The sequence below is a fragment of the Hibiscus syriacus genome, unplaced genomic scaffold, assembly GCF_006381635.1.
Source record: "Hibiscus syriacus cultivar Baekdansim isolate YM2019G1 unplaced genomic scaffold, ASM638163v2 tig00116960_pilon, whole genome shotgun sequence".
Lineage (NCBI taxonomy): Eukaryota > Viridiplantae > Streptophyta > Magnoliopsida > Malvales > Malvaceae > Hibiscus > Hibiscus syriacus.
Window position 1 is genome coordinate 394421 of NW_024063486.1, and position 5664 is coordinate 400084.

Here is a 5664-nt window from a genome sequence, read left to right on the forward strand (position 1 = left end):
AACTACTTGTATAAGATTAACTTGGTAAAGCATGCATGTATTTATGTCTTTATCCACATGCCATTCATCTTGAATAGCTTGATAAATAAATTCTATAGCTGGAATGCTAACTGTATGTCGCATTACATTCTCTATGGAGTTGGTTATTAAAGAGGAAGCACTGTTACTGGCTCATACTATTTTTGAGCTAAGACTTTCGTTGTTATTGAGCTTCATCTCATTCAGTTTTTAAGCTACAATTCTCACTGTTATACAAACTTTTGTCTCTACTGTTTAGAAGGAAAAAGGAGATATAGAGTTCGGGAAATTCTGCTTGCGAAGGTTAGTAAAGTGATGGATAGTTAGAGGCTTACTACCTTGTGTCTGCATTTATCATGCTTGCATATTCTACGAACTAATTTTACAGAGGCCAGATTTTTTAATGGCTTTAATTTTATATATAATTATATTATTATTGTTTATTTATTTTAAAAATATAAATGATAACATCAAATATGCATATTAGTTCTATCATTTTTAAGAAATAGCAAGTAAAAAATATAAATAAAATCAAAGTAAATAATAAAAAAATATACAATTTTAAAAGGTGTCAAATTCATAATTACCATATAATCATAATAAAACATGTTGCTCCTTCAAATTTCGAAACGATCTACGAGTGATATTGTACTAAATATATTAAAACTAAATTTAAAATCAAACAACTCTAATTAATAAATATAATATTGCTTGATTATTTACCTTTAAAAATTTACACTCAGGACCATTTTATTAAATCTCCGACAATTGTAGTAGAAGGGGCTTACTTTTACTGTAGAGCTACTTGTTCTATTGCAATATTTTATGATGGAAGAATAATGATTTTACAATTTATTATATTATGTTTTTAGAAAAACAAAATATCTACAATTTTTATGGCAAATTACACGTTTATTATCTAAATTATTACTTTTGTTATGTTTAGATGTTTAGGTACCCAAATTTTTTTTGCAAAACAATATCTAACGTTTAATTTGAGTTTTATTTTGGTACCCTGTCGTTAAAAACTTGACAATGATATTAATGCATCTCCATAAGATAATATCATGTCATCATTGAAAAAAATACAAAAATTTCATGTTATCAGTTCTGTTAATTTTTTAAAAAATGACAAGTACCAAATTGAAACTTAAACTAAACATTGGGAATGATTTTGGAAAAAAATAAAATTCAGGTACATAAATGAAACAAAAATAATAATTTAGGTACTAAACTTATAATTTATCCAATTTTTTAACCTTGCGCATTCTAATATAAAAATTAAATTTATAAATTACATCATGGGCCGGGGCTTAAAAGGGCCTCAATGGCCCTCCATCCCTGTTTCGTATAATCTCGATTTATTTTTCGTACTTAAAGATCACGCTGAGTTTTATAGTTCATTCTTCGTTTTATGTTCACCTTTTAGGTTTACTAAATTATAGGTTTCGATTCAACATGAATCAGAGGGTTTTGTTTTCGATATTAACTAGGTTTCAATTAATACTATTTTAAAGACTTATTTTTTTTTTTAATTTTTGACTTATAATTATTTTTTATTTGAGCACCCTGTTTTACTAAAGACTTTTAAAATATTTTAGCGAAATTTCCTTCCAATAACACTCCAAATCTGACCATAATGTCTAAGCTAAGTTAAAGGTGTTTCAATATCAATACTCCTTAAGGGTATCGATTGAAGTAAGGTATCATTATTAAATTAATTCGTTAAAATTTGCAACATCTATTTAACATCGATACCGATCAAATGAGTATCAATAACATATAAATAATATTGATACCACATTAATGTGTATTTGTATTCTACCTTTAAAATTCTGATATTTAAATTAAAGGAATGTTCATATGATATCTATATTGTATGAACACTATCCATACCGGAGCTTAAAAAATAACGAAGGCTCAAAAAATTATTTAAACTTATCAACACTTATTTTAAAGTCCTAACTAATTACTAAAACTTATTATTATATCATTGTTTAGCATCATTTTATCACTTTCCGACATAAAAAAAAATCATACACATAATTTTTTTTGTTCATTTTTAACATTAAAAGGCATACAAATCATCAATTATGGAGAGTTGATGAATTTGATATTCATCCCGCTTTGCTTCGCTTTATTATCATTTCTACCCATGATAAAATATAAAAATTCCATTACAAACCCATCAAATGATCTTAGTACTAAAAATGAGTGTTGTTCTTTTTAGAGATTTCGAGTTCAAGTAGTTACGTCTATATGATATATATATTGTTAATCACTAAATTTATTTTAACAATATTATCTTATAATCACTCAAACTATTAAAAAATTTATGGGTAAAGTGCATAAATAGTTTCCTGACTATAGGATACTACTTTGTTAAGTCCATCGACTATAGGGAGTTACTTTGTTGAGTCTCCCGACTATTAAAAATTATAACATGACCACTCGACTATTCATATGTTCCAAACTCGTCATTTTTTGTTAAAAAATTAACTATCGTTTGAGCTAGACGTTAACATGCTGACTGAGATTTGATACTTGTTTGATATTATGAGATCATATTTTATCATAACCCAGTTAGTAAGTTAACGTCCAACTCAGACTACCGTCAATTTTCTATCGAAAAGGATGAGTTTGAAATGTATGAATAGTCGGATGATAATTTTGTAACTTTTAATAGTCGAGGGAGTTAACAAAGTAACATCATATAGTCAGAGGACCATTTATATATTTTACATTAAAATCTATTACCGAGCATAACAAATTCAATTTCATTTTACTTAGGGGCTGGTAATTTATTTATTTTTAAAAAAACATATTTTCCAATATTAATTAATATTTTAAAAAATAATTGGCAGGGGCTAAGGCTCCTCTTGGATCCCATGATGTTATGTCCATGATTTTAATCGAGCCGAACTATATTCGGTTAATTTATTCAGTTAATCGAATTAACCAAAATTTATAAATAATATATATATTTAATATTTAATATTTTTGGTTAATTTGATTAAAACTAAAGTTTAAACGCCCATAAAACTAAGTAATATATAAATAATATATAAATAATATATTAATTATTTAATAATTTTAATTAATTCGGTTAGATAATCGATTTCAAACTGAATTAACTGATAATCGAAGTTTGAAAAAAACATTAATCGTTAATTGAACAAAAAATTAACTGACCGGTTAACCAAAAAAAATTGATTCAGTCGAATAATTCAGTTTTTAGCGAATTTTAAACACCACTAATTTTACTCGAATGATCTTATTACTGAACCCGAAAGGCCGAAGTTGTCAAATGTAAACAAGGCCCAATACAGCCCACAGGTGTAATGGCCAGCAGACTCTACCTAATGATGATAAAAAAAGATAAATAAACAAAAATGAAGGTCGAAAAATTGTAATATAATTAGAAAAAAGTCTTTAACTCTGGCCAAAGAAAGAAGTACAAGTCTTTAACGTGAGCGAACTCGAGACTGTAGCTTCTGCGGCTAAATCCGCCATTAAAGTGTCGTTCTGCTCTCCATCTCCTGTAGTCATGTCAAAGCCTTCCGACCCTTTCACCAAACTCAATTCTCTCGCCACCATTCTCGCCTCCGTCAAGCAAGAACCAGTCCGATCGACATTGTCTGAACCACCGTCCGACCCCGTTCTACAACCTTTAGCAGTTGTCAAAACCGAACCGGAACAAAAACAGTTGCCTTCAACGCAACCGCGGCAAATGCTTTTTCTATCGATAAAATACATCATTAATTAATTAACTATCTTTAAAATCGTACCTAACGTTTAATTTTTGTTTTATTTTAATACATTGCCATTAAAAATTTAACAACAATATTTTTTATTGATAAATTATATCATTCATCACTCAACTATTTTCTCACTCTTATTTTGATACTAAAATTAATTTTTTTTAATTTAACTACTCAACTTTCAAATTGCTAATATTTTAATTTCTCTAATTTATTTTATTCATAATTTTTGTGAGTTGATATTTTTATTATTTTATTAATAAATAATTAAAAATAAAAATGAAAATTATTGTGATTAAATTAAGAGTAATTTGAAAATTAAGTAATTAAATTAAAAAATTTAAACTCTATTAACCAAAATAGGAGTGAGAAGATAGTTGAGTGATAATTGATGAAATTTACTCATAAAAAAGTTTACATGCAAATCACTCATTAAGTTTTTAACGGTGATGTATTAAAACGAAACAAAAACTAAACATTAAGTATGATTTTAAAAAACTAAAAGTTTAAGTACTAAAATTGATAAAAATTGATAGTTTAAGTACTAAACGGAGATTATTCCCTCACAAAAAGGCATTGAAAATGCTTTGAGAAATCCGCAGCATAGTTTTGTTCTTTTGGCCTACCTTCTGCTTTATGTTTTCATAGGTTTCAAACATATTGCATACAACAGAATTCATGATATAATTTATTTCATTAACATAATTAATATATAAATAATACTAATGAATAATAATAATTACAAGGAAAATGAATGATTAAATCAGAAAAAATGGTTAAAAGAAAGATGAAAAGGAAAACAAATTGATCACATCATCATAACTGTAAATTCCTCAAAGCTTAAAACACCATCGCCATTGATGTCGGAGTGCTTGATCATGACTTCACATACATCAATGGATTTTGATTCCCGAAGTTTTCTCAACATCTTCATCAATCCTTTAGGTGTAATGAACCCACATCCATCTTCATCATACATCCCAAAAGCTTCTCTTCTTCCCCGTTATCCTCTTCCATTAACTTCATTATCTTGTAAACCCAACAACCCATTGCCATTGTAGTCAAATGCTTCCACTGAGACTACTGCTTCGTTTAACAGAAACTTTCCACCCATTTGCCCCAATCTATGGCTTAACTCGGAAGCTAAAATTTTCCCATTTCCATATTTGTCGAAATATCTTAGAACTCGTTCGTGTTCTTCATTTCTCATGGCCAAATTGCTTAGGGTTTATCGTAAGAAGGACAAATCTGGGTTTGAAACTGAAGAACGAAGGAGAAACTTAAGGGTTTGATGTATATATGATTGAAAAGCTAAGTTGATATGCATATATGTATGTATGTATGTATGTATGTATGTATGTAGGGAAAGAGAGAGATAAGGATGGAAGCAGTGCGTGAAAGCCGTGTGCCAGTACTACTGCCTGGATTCAAGTATGATAATTGAAGAAATTAAAGAAAGTGCTGCGATGATCTGCTGAGAAACAGGAAGAAGAAGCCGATAATGAACGATGGCAAGTAAATTTGCTAGTAAATAACATAGGGAAAGGAAACAAGGACGAAAGAGACGCATTAGGGAACAATTTCAAAGTTAGAAAAAAATAGGGTAAAATACACAAATGATCATCCGATTATAGGATCCTACTTTATTAAGTTCCCTACACTAGTAAAAGTTATTAAACAATCTCTCGACTATAAGATATTGCTTTGTTGAGTCCATTAACTATTAAACGTTACAAAATGGTCACATGATTATTCATATGTTCCAAACTCCTCTTTTTCATTGAAAACTGACAGTCGTCTGAGCTAGACATTAAAATGTTAACTTAGATATAATAAAATCATATTTAGTAATGCCTACTGACACCGCCATTGATTTCAAGCGGTG

The 5664-nt window shown here is 28.6% G+C and overlaps 1 pseudogene; it reads right to left on the reverse strand.

Moving 5' to 3' along the window:
* Positions 1-4486: 4486 nt before the first annotated feature.
* On the reverse strand, positions 4487-5068 carry LOC120189877 (annotated as a pseudogene).
* Positions 5069-5664: the final 596 nt, after the last annotated feature.